This window comes from Choristoneura fumiferana, chromosome 3, assembly GCF_025370935.1.
Source record: "Choristoneura fumiferana chromosome 3, NRCan_CFum_1, whole genome shotgun sequence".
Lineage (NCBI taxonomy): Eukaryota > Metazoa > Arthropoda > Insecta > Lepidoptera > Tortricidae > Choristoneura > Choristoneura fumiferana.
In genome coordinates, this window is record NC_133474.1 from 6,555,636 (window position 1) to 6,572,816 (window position 17,181).

The 17,181-nt window shown below is 36.8% G+C and overlaps 1 non-coding gene across 1 annotated transcript; it reads right to left on the minus strand.

Annotated features, from left to right (window-relative positions):
* Positions 1 to 3,683: 3,683 nt before the first annotated feature.
* TRNAG-CCC (transfer RNA glycine (anticodon CCC)) lies at positions 3,684 to 3,754 on the minus strand. The gene has a single exon. It is a non-coding gene; the product is annotated as a tRNA-Gly (tRNA).
* Between the last annotated feature and the right edge of the window lie 13,427 nt (positions 3,755 to 17,181).

Genomic DNA, 17,181 nt, shown 5'->3' on the forward strand with positions numbered 1-17,181 from the left:
GTACATACGAGTATATAAGTTTTTGGTAAAAATTAAATTTTTAATACAAGCTTATTTTGCTGACTGTACTTGTATTGTCACCCAAACTAAATGTAAATGTGCATACCAAATTTCAAGTCGATGCCATTAACCGTTGAAGAGTTCCGTCCTGTGGAGACAATCCTGGCTGGACTACCAGGATGTCACTACCAGATTATTGTATTGTCACGCAATTTACATAAGTATGCCAAATTTCAAGTCAATCCAACTACCTACTGGTAGTTGGTCGAATTTAACTTGCAAGATTTGATTACAGACAGACAGACAACGGGACAGGTGAAACTAAATAAAAGCTTAAAAATGACGACTACGATGACGTCACCATCATAGCTTAAAGCAGTCCACTGCTGAACATGAGCTTCTCTTAATGAGCGTCATTGTACCCTGTCCTTGGCTCGACGCATCCAACTTCACCACCACAATAAAGTGTTTAGTAATTCCCGTGGAAATTTAGTAAGTCCTTGAATTTTAATTCGACTGCTAACCTAATCGTTTACGCGAGCAAAGCAACGGGCAAAGGGTAGTACGTCATAAAACCAACAATAATCATAATTGTAAAGTTTTAAAGTGAAAACCGGCAAATCAATTGTTTTGCGGCGGTGGAAATAATTAGTGCCCCTTGAAAAATGACCATTTACAACGCGTGATAAATATTTACGAGTTATTGTTCGAGGGTGAATGCTGTGGAGCGGTCGTGGACAACAGGTGTGGGGGAATTTATTTAATAAACACATTTACTTAAGAAAAAGGGGCTAACTGCGAACAAAACAAATAAAAGTTGTCTGAAGGGGGGTTGTATCACATTCTTAGATAGGGTGAAGATCAAAATCAAGGTCAAGCTTAGTGTGGGAATTTCTTATTCTTATTGTTGTGCTGATATGAAGCTTGGCAATTACGCGTAATTCTGATGACAATACAATCTTATGGTATCATCTAGCTGATCTGATGAGGGAGTCGGAAGCTAGGCACTGGAACTACAAGACAGAACAATATAACTTAGCCGTGTTTAGGCTTGTTAGAATAGTCTTAAGTACATTTTGACTTAGCATACATTTTGGCTTAGTATATATGTGATCCATCACAAACAAACATACACCTCTACACACGCATATAACTCACAATCTTTCACATTCATAAAACGTAATTTGGTATGATTTATTACAATTTTCGAAACATGTCCACACAAATCTGTCCCCGCAAATAACACTTAACCCGTAACGCCGGTAACAAACGTTATAACCACAATTTCTCAATAACATAACCCCGTTGTTCGTACACACTGCTTACTTAATTAGTTGTATTTAAACAATGGCCGACAGCGCGATTATTTACAGAACAGGGCGTAAAAATGTGAGACGAGGTTTAAAATTAAAATTTTTGTTAGCAAATGTCGTTCCGGTTTGTATAATGCGAGACGGAAATGTTGCATGGGACTAGTGCCTTTAATTTTTTGAAACGAAACAAACGCAACACTTGTCTCTGTTTCAAATGTTTCAATTAAACGCTTTCGTATGTCCCTCCGGCTATCTATTCTGGTCTCTTCTTGAGGTCACGTTCTTGTTCACATTTGTTGTGAGCAGGTTCGACAATTTATATGGAACTAACTGCGAAAAATTCATATACTATCAGCCAAATATGTGGTCTACCACCCTTAAGTTGACAATCGTTTGCATTAGCGAGTCATACCAATAGACGTGTCTGTCAACTTGAAAGTTCGACTTTAGCGACATATTTATTTGAAAAGAAGTTGTTTAAAAATTGATAGACCGCCCACTTATTTGGCTGATGGTACCTATCGCGCCTCCGCGGGAACTATACAATTTTCTCACATGCTTGAAAGCGTACCTAAAATATATATGTACATTTGCAGTTATAAAATAATAAAAGGAGGTTGAAAACGCTGAAATATTATATTTCAGTCATTTAGGAGAGTTTGCAAAGTCTACAACTCAGAGGTAAATACGTGTAAACTGAATGCTTAGAATTCAGGCTAGGTTTGCGAGAAATATCACGCTGGTCGCGGTAAGTACCTACAGTAACCAGCGCCATCTGCAGCAATATCTGACACAATAAAGCGTGCATAAGTATCGGATATGACTCTATTTCTAGGGCCGGCAGGACGTGTTAGATATTTTACCACGATCCACTGTGTCCTTATAAATCCATAGCCACGCGGCCCCACATTGGAACAGAACTCATAGTTTTCGATACAAGATTGATCTTACAAAATAGATGCGATATCTCGATATACCGGGATTACAATTCTCTAAATACTAATACATACAGACTTGTACTTTTAGTTTTAACACCGCGTTGTAATTGAAACTGTGTTATTTTACACTGGAAAGCAAGATGACTAAGCTCTACAGAATTTCTTGAAAACCAACCCGGATTTCCCCCGCATTGACTATTCAGACTGATTCATCTTCAGCATAATAAATTCAATAATTAGCTTCTGAATCACTATAATTTTTTCACCCCATTGTGTTCCACTCAATGACGTACGATCATTTTCTAAGAATATTTCAAAAATGATTATAAGAAATCAATGATTTCAAAAATTTCCTACACCGTGAAACCGCAAGTAAAATTTGCTATAATTCAGACAAATTCGTGAAATCTACCGGATTTCATATTATTAATATCTTTTTGCGTGAAGTCATGGTAATCGAAATCATACGTTGACTAATATGTTCCCACAAATCCGAAGTGTTTAACCGTTTCAGCTACTTCATCAGCTGTAAAAATTCTAATTAACTACCCAAATCCAATTACTTATGCGGTAAAATAACATTGTACTTTTAGGTAGGTATAGTCTTGGATAAGTGTTGAATTTGGATGAAAAAGTACTTAGGTAAATGTCAAATGGAGTTAAAAAAGTTAAAAGTTTCAGCTTATTAGAATTTTGCTTATTTTAAATCTTAAATTATACTTCTTTCTAGTTTTATTGGGGGAAGGGGGAGGTCTAGCGATTTTTGACACTGGAATAAAATAATTGCGATTTTCATAGCAAGAAGTGGGACAAGGAGGGCGAAGGGGTCTAAAGATAATCTAAACTGGTGTGACTTAATTTGTTAATTGCATGCATGTGTCTCATTAATTATCAATTCATCATCTAAAGTCTTGAAGGCAAGGTACTACCATCAGTCAAATATGTGTTCTACCACTACCACCCTAAAGTTGATAATCGTTTGCATGTCATAAAACAATAATGCCAATAGACGTGGCTGTCAACTTGAAAGTTCGACTTTAGCGACATATTTAAAAACTAGTTTAAAAATTGGTAGACCAGTTATTTGGCTGATGCTACATTAGTTGTAAGCTACACAGGACTAAATTTTAGCAACATTCGTAAGCTTTCGTCAGTAAATAAACTTTATTAGCACGCATCATGATGCATGACTCATCGTTGCGAAATGTTTCACGAATGTAATCGCGAATTCACATAATTTGTTTCATTCCCATGGCATTTACAGGAATTTCTTCGCATGGGAATTTTAGCGCTTCCCATCCACCTACCGCATTCACACGACCCATTGGAATGACAGATTTTTTTCTCTGATACTAAAATTCGCATGTCAGACATATTCTTAAAAATGCCTGGTATTCATGTGATAAAAAGTGGATAAAAAAAGCAAAAAGACTGCACTGCCCGGGAATCGAACCCGGGTCGCAAGAATGGGAATCTTGCATGATACCACTACACCAGCAGTGCTCGCGTCGTGTTAGCAAAATTGCTTATCAGTTTATTCATGAGCAGCGCAGTGCATTGACCTGCGCGCGCATGTCACGTTCATTGAGGCGTTGACGGCACGTACTATAGGCATCGGTAGCTCATATTACATGGTAAATATTGTAAGTTTCTTACAAGTACTACCACTACCAATATGGACAGACACGAAAATTAAATAAAGTAGAATGTTACAGCGAGTAGGTGGGTACATACAAGACACTAGGTAGTTAGGAATTAGAAACTTTATACCTACCTGCACTGTAAGTTATAAAAACGTAAAACAAAGAGCAGTAGTAAATAACCCCTCGTAGGCACGATAAATTACAGCATAGGGGTGGTTTAATTTTTTTAACCGACTTCAAAACAGGAGGAGGTTATCAATTCGGTTGGTTGTTTTTTTATCAATGACGGTTATAATAAACTAGCTGGTGCCAGCGGCTTCGCCCCCGGTGTAGTTTTTTTTTTAATTTTCTAAATCTTCTTTTATATACCTTTTCCTGACAATAGCAAACACAAAAAAAAGAATTTGCGAAATCGGTCCAGCCATTCACGCGTGATGCCGTGACCAAGGAAAAAAGGGATCAATTTTTATATATTTAAAAAAAACCGGCCAAGAGCGTGTCCGACACGCCCAAAATAGGGTTCCGTAGCCATTACGAAAAAATTAAGTAATATTTTTCTAAGGATTTCGTATTTTGTACGGAATATTCCAAGTTTAGGTATATTTTATAACAGGCTGCTATTTACTCTTAAACTAATAATAATTCTCAAGAAAACTTAACCGTTATAGTTTTCCTTCTAAGTTTGATATACTTACTACCATCCTGAATTTTATCAAATTTTTAATGAAAATTTGCACTTTAAAGTTGAATATTTTGCAAAATCGTTTTAGCAACCCCCTAATAGTTTTAAAATACCTATCCAACTATACCCCACACTACATGATTGGATGAGAAAATAAAAATCACCCCCACTTTACGTCTATATTTTAATTTTGATTTTCTATGGGAGGTACTCTAAAAAAATTCATATTATTCATTTATTTATTTTTATGGTACCATTTTGTCGGCATAGTTTACATATATGTATTCCTGCAAAATTACAGCTTTCTAGCATTGATAGTCCCTGAGCAAAGCCGCGGACGGACAGACAGACAGACACGGCGAAACTATAAGGGTTCCGTTTTTGCCATTTTGGCTACGGAACCCTAAAAAGATTACTAAGTAAGCTACTTTAAATCTCGACTGTATATACCTATGTACGATTTTTTAGACCAAACATTATAATAACTAGTGGCGTAGCTAAGTACCTAGGACCCCGGTGCATAAAAGTATCTATTAAATGCAAAAATGATGGACTCTAAATTTTGCTTATAACTTCTCTTTCTTGGCGTTGTTTGCGCTTAAAGGCACCACAAGGTTACTTTTTGTTGCTAATTTGCAATTTAGGGTCCGAGGGCCGCCTGAGGCCTGAGGGGCTACTACGAAACTCGCAAATCGAAGTTCGTATAGCACCGTCCCATTCACTCGCGTATTAAATGACATAAGCGTCAGCGGGACGGCAACATACTGAGTTCGAGTTTTGCACTTCGTGGTCCTACATAGCCGAGAGAGGAGGACCTCGGTTTATGGCACCGCCAAGACCTTTGATAGCCACGCTACTACATTATTTCACGCGGTGTTTAGTAAAAATAAGGCTGGGTTCACACGGCGCAGTCCTGCACGTTTTTTTATCGTACACGTTTTATCGAATAAGTAGCATACGTATAAACGACGTGTGAACGGTCCTATACAAAGTTATATGCCACTACTTATTGCGCCGTGTGTACCCAGCCTAACATTATGACAACTGTTTGTGAAGGGTGTCATTTACCAATATATCTTTTTCAACAAATTAGACAATAATTAATTGAATATTCGGTTTTAGTATTTTTATTTTGCGCAATTTTGTTCCATCTACCAATAATTTCATTTTTTTTCTTATTCATAAGAAAAATAGTTCAACAAAAATTACTTCATCGATAATTCATTTGACGAGTATTTCAAGTGACAAAACTACTAAGCTTTGACCTTAGCTCAAACTGTCTCAAGAAAATATTTATAATTAGTGAATATACTATTATTTTCAAGGGATTGAAACAAAGAAAGGTTTATAATAATTTCAGCAGTATTTTTATTTTATAGAAAAAAGTGATAATTTTATTAATAATTTCGAAGTGTTATGTACCTATAAAAATATTAAAAATAAGTTCAAAATTTACCCTGTAAAGGCACAGCGATACGGGTGCCGCTCTGACCATGGGCTTTAAATGTAAGTTCGGATCTACTCGCATAACTGAGCTACTTTTGTTTTGTAACTTTTTATATTTTGTTTTTTTTTTGTAATTTTCTCTTTATGAGTATGTGTGTGTAAAAAGTTGTACGATATACGTGCGATATACCAAACTAAGTAGGTATACATTGTTTTTTAACACATTTCGTTTCAGATCCAGAATTTAATTTAAATTATTAACTTTCATTAAAAATTATACTATGTAAGGCAAGCGTGGCTTTAGAAACTTATAAATATAACCTCGAATCTAGGAAAACTGTTTTTTCATGTCCTCCGAAACACTCCACCTACAAACCGGACGCTAACATGTAAACACTAGCATCAGCGCGCGCGCAATAAAAACGCTGTAAAATTTTGATGTTTCTATTCGACATCACCCCACCCTCTCAGACTCACAGCCTAACTCAGCCTCTCTCGCTCGCTCGCGTCAGAATGCTCCGGATTATTATCAATGCACTTTACACAAAGCAGAAGTTCCGAAGAGAGTCTGACATTTATGTGATTTTGAAAGTAAATTGTGTAGGTTGGTGGCCGATAAGTGGCACGTGAATGAGGTGTCAAGTGATATTAATAAATAACGCTAGATGTCGTCACAAGCGGTGTCGAGAACATTATATTGGTGGCCATCTTATAATATCTATTGAAAGTGTGTGTATTTGTATGTTTCTCCGTCTTTCACGTCGTTTGGCATAGAGATAGTTTATGGGCCAGAGGCATAGGCTACTTTTTATCCCGGAAAAATGCACAGTTCCCGAGGGAACAGCGCGCCATAACCGAATTCCACGCGAACGAAGTGCGGGCAAAAGCTAGTTCTACTTACTATAAATACGCAATTTGTATGTTTGTGCGTGCGTGTGATTGATTGTTCCTTCACGTTAAAACAGCTAGAAGAATTTGAATGAAATTCGGTATGTAGAGAGCTGCACCTACCTAGGTACTTCTGGAATAACTCATAGGCATCCTACAAGATCGGGTTACAATTCCAAAATTTCAACTACCTACTGCAATTAGAGACATGAGACGCGGGTGCTTTTATATGTAATTAATAAAATCCACGATGTAATTTATAGGGATTTTCGAGGATTTTCCTTCGAAATCCAGAAGCTTCGATTCAAGTGTTAGATCTAATAGTTTACACGTGTGAAGCCACAGGTAAAGGCTAGTCTCAAACATGGACCTTGGCTCGATCACAATAAAACTTAAGGGGATCAGATAACAGAATAATAAAACAAAGATACTGCTGAAACTTGTGTTTGGAATTCTAATTTTGATTACCTAAGTAACAAGGTCTGATGGTTAACGTTTTCACGATTATTTTTAGGGTTCCGGAGCCAAAATGGCAAAAACGGAACCCTTGTAGTTTCGCCATGTCTGTCTGTCTGTCTGTGCGTCCGTCCGCGGCTTGCTCAGGAACTATCGATGCTAGAAAGCTGTAATTTTGCACGAATATATATGTAAACTATGCCGACAACATGGTACCATACCATTAATAAAAAACTCAAAAAAAAAATTTTTTTAGGGTACCTCCCATAGACCTATAGTGTGTGGTATCGTTTGATAGGTCTTTTAAAACCATTAGGGGTTTGCCAACACGATTTTTCGATTCAACATTAAAGTGCAAATTTTCATGAAAATCGAGCGCCCCCCCCCCCTCTAAAATCTAACCCGGTGGGTGGAAAAATTTTGAAAAAATTCAGGATGGTATATCAAACTTTTAAGAAAAACTATAACGGCCAAGTTTGCTTGAGAATTATTAGTAGTTTAATAGTAAATAGCAGCCTATGGTATAAAAATATACCTAAACTTGGAAGATTCCGTATAAAATACGAAATCCTTAGAAAATTATTACTTAAATTTTTCGTCATGGCTACGGAACCCTATTTTGGGCGTGTCCGACACGCTCTTGGCCGGTTTTTTAGTTTTCCGTCACATTGTTTGTGAAGCAATTTTTTTTTTTGTATTTGGTAACTATTTTTACGTGCTCCATCTCAGCCCACATCTTCGCTTATCATCAGGCTGTTCAAACGCAAGCTTATTTCTGCCTTAAAAAAATTAACACAACTGCCAAGCGAGCTCGAACTAGCTAGTGTAGTTTTGAGACATTTTTGTTCTTTGATTCGTTATTATTATTGTCTTGAATACTATCATCATCCCAGCCTATATACGTCCCACTGCTGGGCACAGGCCTCCTCTCAGAACAAGAGGGTTTGGGCCATAGTTCCCACGCGGGCCCAGTGCGGATTGGGAACTTCACACGCACCATTGAATTGCTTCGCAGGTTTGTGCAGGTTTCCTCACGATGTTTTCCTTCACCGCAAAGCTCGTGGTAAATTTCAAATGTAATTCCGCACATGAATTTCGAAAAACTCAGAGATGCGAGCCGGGGTTTGAACCCACGAGCCTCTGCTTGAGAGGCGATATGTCAAACCACTAGGCCACCACGGCTTAAATTGAATACTATAATTTAGAAAAATAAAATGACCTCTGTTACTTATTATATCAGTACCTAGTATGTGTTGAGTTCCAAACCAAGCTGAGTTGGAGCTATATCTTGGAGTTTCTTTGTGCAAAATATACTAATGACTAACAGGTTTTATAAAACTTAGAACATCGTTTTGATAAAAAAAAAGAATTTAACATAAACACATGATATAACTAGGGCAAGTAGAATTTGGACATACCTATTTATACAACGGTATATATAGTTAAAAATATATGAAAAATGCGCTTTGTGTACATGGCTAATTTCAGAACCTATCATAACAGTTTTTTTTCCAGCCATTTTTTATGCTTAACACTTTTAACATTATCCAAATTTTTAACTCCACCCATTAGGCAATTTAGCCAAAGTCAAAATCAAACTTACCTTATTCAGCTTATCAAAAAATCGAATCCATATTTTGAAGCAAAAGTCTTATGCGACCTTTATGCCCAAAGGCAATATGGGAACGAAGACATCCAGGGCGAGTCTGTGGTTAAATAAATTAAATTTGGGTGCAAAATGCCTGGGCCAGGCCTGTAATCGGCGCGCCGCGCTGCGATCGGCCCGCCTCCGCCGCTGCTGATGCCCGAAGAGTCGTGAAGAGTTGATGCGGTATTATAGATGCGATATCATATTTTAGTTGTATACGTATAGTCATAGACATCATGAGAATATAAATAAATAAATAGCATGGGTCACTTGACACCAATAGAGATGATGACTGGGTTAAAAATATATCATTCTATTTAGTCCGACAGTTAGATTATGGAAAAATATGGGACATGTATTTTTTGGTTCATCAAATTAATATTAAAAATCGACAAAGGTATAGATCATCAAACTTCCGGAGTGGAGGCTTGTTACGTCACTATTAGGTATTCTAAGCAACTTCTAACCACTGTATCCTCTTAATTTTTTCAAACAAAAGAAAAATACGAGTACGTGCACAATGTTTTTTAATTATCTAACTGACGGACTAAACAGTTTTTTTAGTCGTCTAGCCTATTGACCTAGTCCCAAACTAAGCAGCTAGCTTGTACTAAAGGTACTAGGCATTGATAAACATATATATACGCCGATAAGAAATTCAAATTCAAATCATTTATTCAGTAATACGAGCCGCAATGGGCACTTTTACACGTCATTCTGAAGAAAGCCTCATGCCAAGGTAGTTGGCAAAAGTCACCATATAATATAAGGCAAATAAAATTCCCATCTTATTTACAATAAATCAATACCCAACATGGTCTAAATCTCTTTATTGTACATAAACATGAAATTAGTTGTGATGTAGTGTGTTTTGTTGTCAATAAGTGCTGTGAGTTTGAGTTTGAGTTTTAACAGTTAAGTTATCTAGTAGAAGTAGATACATATATATCTATGGTTGTTTGTTATATTGGGGAGTCCCAATCGGGAGGCTGCGTGTCGCATAGTTCTGTATCGGATGCCAACTTGGATCCACGTAATATCAGCGTCGAGCCACCACCTTTAGAACCCGAAAACTGCTGAGTGGACTCCTTTTTCGCATTTGTATTTTATTTTTAATTTATATTTTTCTCTTTTTCATCTTAGCATGAACATGTTAGTTTGAGTAGTTGTTACTTATGAGAAATAATAAATTTGTATATTCTTTGTTATATTTAGGTTTCGGCTTAAACACATCTGTACCTACATTATACCTCCTCCTACCGCGCAGATTCCCGCTCTTCGTCCAGTAATGACGCGAGATCCTTATCTTATTATCAATTTCATCGGAACGCAGCGCGGACTCGATACCATTCCATAATGGACCAGCATTAGCCAACATTGGGAACTAAAATATAGCTAGTTCAATACAAGAAAGAAACATTATATTTTTAATACAAGCTTTTTTGCTGGCTGTACTTTTTGCAGTCAATTTGTGGTAGCCTAGGTTTTGGCTGTGGATTCGGGCCCAGGATCGCAAATCTGAGCTTTCGGGATCTAGAGGGGTTTGATTCCTAGAGCATGCTCCCCCCAGCCAGCCATGGCCTTATATTTTCAACCGTTTATCATATGTCAAATTATTTTTCAGCGTTAAGAATAGATAAATCGTTTGAATCCTGTCCTACGAGTATTATATCTAAAGCATTTTCACGGTTTTATATATGAATTCGCCTGTCAAGATGCGATGTATACTTTTTCATTGAATCTTCCCATAGTGGCTTATGGTTCAGTACCTTTGTTTAAAAGAAAAGTTATTTGCATTTTAACATATGGAAATTACGCAAATTTACATGCAGAAATTCGACTCACAGAAGGTTTTTTTTATACAAGAAATATTATAGGTACTGATGATATACTCCATAATTTACTTAATCGAATGATTCAAGAGCGGCGACATGTCTTAACTTGATCATGCCTGCTTTAAGGTCATAGAAGTAACACTAGCAACATTTTAGCACCCTAATAAAGCTTCAGTGTGAAATCCCGATAAATTAGTCATCGCGTCATTGATTGACGTCAATCGATTAGTCATTTCATTGAATTTCAGATATGAATCACGGACCTTTCATCGCGGCAAAGAGACTGATCTTAAGTTCCAACTTGGCTTTAGATATTTGGATTCAAGAAGAATAAAACCCGTATTCATAAACTCTAGTTTAACTTTAAATTATCAATTCTTTAAAAAAAAGTCGATGCTGTCGATGATTCTGGCTATGTCGGGGTTGAAAAAGATAAGGTAAACGTACAAGTGTTCGTCACTGTCCGAATAGTTGACATCTTTAATTTTATGTCATTGGCAATAGAGATGACAGCAGGGTGTCGTCTATTGGGCATTAGCGTGTCGAGCACTCGGACGTTTACCTTACCATCGATCGGGTAGCCTTTGCGCGTTTATATTTATCTGTCACTTTGACGTTTGCATTTTCCGGACACAGATAAAACATAAAATTGTCTAATAGCAAGTTTACGGTAACTCCGTGCTGTGGTTTAAGAATAGGACAGAGCCATCTCTTCCCGTGGGTGTGTCGTAGTAGACGACTAAGGGGCCTGATGTGAAAGTAGGCAGCAGCGCTCTTTATCGCCAACTACGAACTATACTTGGTTTGGATAGGTATTCAACTAAGGGGCTGTTTCACCATCCATTGATTAGTGTTAACTGGCGGTTAGGTGTGATGCCGTCTCTATTTGTTTTGTTCGAATACACGGAGACGGCATCACATTTAACCGTCGGTTAACGCTAATCAATGGATGGTGAAACAGGCCCTAAATGTAAACAAAGCGACGTCAGTTGGTGTCTTAAATATTGAAATTCCCCCATTAAACTATCTAAGTAAACATTTACATTTCTGTATTGAAATACACTAGTCTAGTTTGTATTACAATGATAGAAAAGTAAAATAGCTGAAGTTTCTTTACATTTAGTTAAATACCTATCCAAACCAAGTATAGACTCCAACATTGCAATGTGAAATCACCACACTGTTTTCGATTTCCCAAAAAAGTCAACATGAAGGTTCACTACCACTGATCCTCAACCGACAATCGTGGCCACACTGTGAAGAGTGTGACGACTTTTAGAAGTTAAAGGTACGTTCTAGAATTTACCACTTTAGAAGCACCTAGGTCAGGGGTCGGCAACATGCGGCTCGCAAGCCACATGCGGCTCTTTGGATGTGAAGCTGCGGCTATTTAGTTGCAAACTTTATTTATGCAAGTACTATTTATGGTTGGTAAGAAAAAAAATGTGGCTTTTTAAAAACTGAAATTTTGTAAATTGTAATTTTTGACTCTTCCGACTTAAAAGGTTGCCGAACCCTGAGACCCTGAACTAGGTGGTTGAGACTTTTAGTGTCTCGGTGTCTTTACCTGCAAAGACTGTAAATTCTTCATATACCAATCAATGTCATTTGATTTTTTCATTTTGTCACAATCAAGTCCTCGGACTCCAGTATCACCCAATATCTTCTCTCCGCATTTAGTTCTCAAAATTAAAATGTTCATAATCGGTAATCTCACCTCCTTGACCCTTTTATAAGTCTCATGCTACAAATCGTCATTATTTAAAAAGCTCGTAATCTCAAAATCAATAATCTACCTAATTAAACTTTACGCTACAAGTTTCAGCTCAGTCTAGATAAGTCATTTGAAATACGAACTTTTTTGAAAATAGAATTAAAATGTTTAAACATTACCAGCCAGTATTCCGTTCACAACCTCGCGCCCCATTGAAAAAACAAAACGCCACCGCCATTAAAAAAAGCCCAAGTTGCCAGTCACCGAATTCCATATTCGAACGAAATTAAATATAATTAATTATAAGCATACAACGCACACCGTCAATTATTTGATAATTCTAAATTAATAGTTGCTTACACTTGAAAATATTTCTCACGCTGGATTGACATGATTATTAATAACTTATTCTTAGAGAGGAGGGGCGATTGACACGTTAAAACATAGTACCAAATAAAGAAGTCACCCGTCAAGGTAAAACAGACCTTGTTCCCAAAGATACAGGTATTTTTAAGTGCTTTACATAAGTTTGCGCGGTAGCTCGATGGTTATCGGAGCACTCATATCTTGGAGGTTAGTAACAAAGTGGTTTTGACGGTTGGCGTATGTTATTTGCGTGTCACTGTCGATTGTTGTTTTAGGTTGTTCTTACGATAATTATGGATTGGCAATAATATTTTTTTGTATTGGCGTGCTCTGAAGTGGAATTTGACAAGCTTATAATTGTTAGGCTGGTAAATAGGTACTTCGAAAGCGAACTATACAATTAAATAAAATAAGTAAGTATTTACTTATACAAAAAAATGGTTTAATACTGACCTTTACCCTGAGGGGCTACTACGATACTCACAAATCGAAGTTCTTATCGCACCGACCCTTTCACTCGCGTATTAAATGATACAAGCGTCATCGGAATGGCAAAATACGAAGTTCGAGTTTTGCACTTCGTCTTCGTGGTATAGGTCCTGTAATCGGAATTCGGGAGACGTAAGCAGGAACGACCCTATACGAGTTCGGTTTTTTTTTAATAAAGTCGTTATCGTAAAATACCTTCTCTATTCGGCAACACGTTACGTAGCAAATCGGGCAATACAACAAAACTACAGGCAAGAAACTGTTCTGTTTGCAGAGTTGATCTTGAATTACGTAACTCTATAGTAAAGATATAAAACCCGCCATTCACTCTCCTGCGACCCACGCTCTATTCAGCAAGCTGGCCAGCCTAGCGCAGCGCGCAGCCCCGCCCCCGGCCACGCCCACCGCCCCCGCGCCCCGACGCATCCCAGTTTCCCGCTTTTTCAATTTCGAATTCCGAACGAAATTTGAAAATTCTTGCAGTTTTCCGTTTGTGGGGAATATAATATTTGAGCGGTTATTCTGGCCGGTCATAAAAAGTCTCTACCTAGAGACCACAAAAAACGTATTTTCTTGTCTTATTCATACCTTGTAAAGGTTCTGAATTATTGATCCAAAATGTAGTCAAACTTTTGACATACCTACCTAACCGCTTTGAACATCGACCTATGCTGAAATATTATGCCAACCACAATTTGACAACATAATCTGAAAAATAATTATACTTAAACCTGTAAAGTTCAGTCAAATCAACTTATCAATGTCAATAAAGAACACTAGTATAATATTTATTCTTCAAAACATAAAAACTTCTAAATTGGTACTTTCAATAGTACCTACCTACGAGTACCTATGTACCTCTACTTATGTGCGTGTATTGAATATGTATAATGTAGGAATACGAAGAATTTACCTCATATGAACGACACCACTTATTACAAAACTTGATAAGTTGAGTTAGTGGTATTTTGACTAAAAACTTGATAAGTGTTTAAAATAAAAAAACGGCAACTATGTACCTACCTTCTTTGGACTTTATATCTGATCGTCTACAAACGTGAACAAAAAAAGAGGGTACACCTACGGGCAAAGTACGTAGGTAATTTACTTACACACCTATAAATAACTAAAAAATACTTAACTATTTACTTAGGTACTGATAGGTAATGACTATAAGCAATAGATAGATCAATAACTTCCAAACAACTCTTCCCTTTATATCAACTCGTGAGAAAATGTGCCCATTCTTAATAAACTAACCTGAACACGATTAATCTCAATAAAACAATAACTGAACGCATACCTCGACCATCATTAGGTTTCTTTTTGTTTCCATCACGCCCGTATTAAGATATTAAAACAATCATACATTTTAATGCGTCGTGGGTGGAATACCGTTGAATCACCAACCACAATGGCCAGTAATTAAAGCACAATACAAATATTCTCATGTCCACGCTCGCTGGTGGTCGCAATAAGAAAATATCGCCAAAGATAAACGGCTAAAAAACGAATAAATTGGACGCTTTATGCCTATCGGCAGCGAACCGCACTGAGGCTATCTGTTCCACGATTTTATTGAGCAGTTTTAACGACCCGAGTTACGACAATTGCGATATCTAATCGTAAAATAATTATCTATATTTTGCATGTTTTTTAATGCTTCTCACAGCCTCAACTTAATTTAAAAATGTAATTACTCTTTTCATTTTAATTTAGCATACTTTAGTTATATTTACATCGTAATCTTCCAGTTTCATAGTGAAACATGTGTTTTTACATGCTACGTGGATTGACCACCTAGCTTGTTTTTGCTACCTACCATAATAAATTATGATTGATTTTTTGGAGTCTTTTTGTATTTATAATTTCAACTCCAAATTTGTTACTTTTACGGGTATCCCGTGAAACCATATCGAAAATACAAACTGAGACATGGATGCACAGAAAAAGCAGAAAATGAGACCAGCACTGGTAATCGAACCCAGGTCCTCAGCAATCCGTGCTGCGTGCTATAACCCCTACACCACTGCTGGACAGGAATCTAGACACGAATTTTTCCTATGCATACATATCTCATTCCAAGTCTCAGTTTTTATTTTCGATACCATAATAAATTGCCAAAGTTGTTAAAGTGTTAAAATGAATATGAATATGAATATCATTTTTCTGATATTTCTTTAATATCTCTTATCGCATTCAATTATTACATGCAGTGTAAATTCCAACAGATGAGAATGGAGGTAATAACTTTTTTTTAAATTTGATTATGAGTACCTAATGGGGTACATACAGTATACATTTTTAAGCCACTGTAGAAAAACTTCTAGAAGCTTATGTTATAGATAGCTTTTTGTATACATATCAGAAGTCAACTGTATTAGACTGTACATTGTTTTGTATAATAGGTAAGTTTATAAATTTGATGGAGTTATTGGCATTGCTTACCTTCATACCTAAAAAATTCTTAGAAAGGGTCTTAGTATGATTGAGTATAGGGTATTGATTGCAGAACTAAAATAGGTCGGGTCTAAAACAACCTCAAGTTACTCGTCTACCTTTAATTAATAATCTACCGCATGACAGCGCACCAGTGGCGTTCCCAAGCCTCAATCGCTCACCGGACTCCAACGCTGACGAAATTAGATCGATTAACGTGATAAATCTATCGACTCCAACATCGATGAATCGATACAATCGATACACTGACAAATTATGCTCTGTCCCGTCTATGGAGCTTTATCTAGATCTTTGGCCGACATTTGTTTGGCTTATGGATTACTTGGCTGTGTCTACACCAATATGTATATTAGACCAGGTAAATATGTTTGTGTGTATGATGTAAAGGCTTCTTGAATGACGGAAGCGGTTACGAAAATTCTTTACAGTATGAAAACAAAGTGCCTACGCCTTATTCATTTGTCAATTACTAATGCCAATAAATTTATCAATCACTTACTTTTTGTAGGTTGCGTTATACGTTACGCCTAAACAAGAAATTTACAAGAAGATTGATAAATTCAATAAAAACATAAAATATTAAAATAAATTAACTGTCATAGCTAAATCAGATACAGAAATAATAACATTAAGTAATTAGTAACGTTAAGTTTTAAGTGTTTTCTGTACTGCTTACCATTTTGTGGTGTACATACAACAAAGATTCATTGTATTGTATTGTATTGTAATTTGTAATAAAGTCACAAAATTACCACTCAAGGTATCAATTGTGTACAAGATTTTAGCGTTGTCTCTGAGAAAATGCGCGTATTGGAGTTTTAGCCCGAGCGACGCTCGGTTGCTCAGGTACTGCAAAGGCCAATAAAAATAACTACAGATTTTTTTTTGTATACCTACTGCCAAAAATAAATGAATAAGAAACTGTACTCTGATTCCCGTGAGGTATAGAAATAAACCAGAGTAAGAGCTTGTAAGCCTCTAACTATATGCAAAACCAGCTATCAGCGTTTAGTTAGACTACGAGAGCACACTGAGTGTTTTGAATGCTAATGAGAACAAGTCAATAGAGTAACTAGATATTATATCCAGCCATAGAACAAGCCTGTGAACAACTGCTCGCTAATCCTGCCACCCCGCAGCAGTGCATCTACCGCTGTGATTTCAACTTTCATAAGTCACAAAACTTGCGTTCTGAAGTGAATTGGAAAGGCGTAAGAAATGATGTACAGTCGAATCATTTGATTCCTGACCCACAGTAGAACGTTCTCATCTCACAGTTAGTGACATAATGAATTCCCTTGTC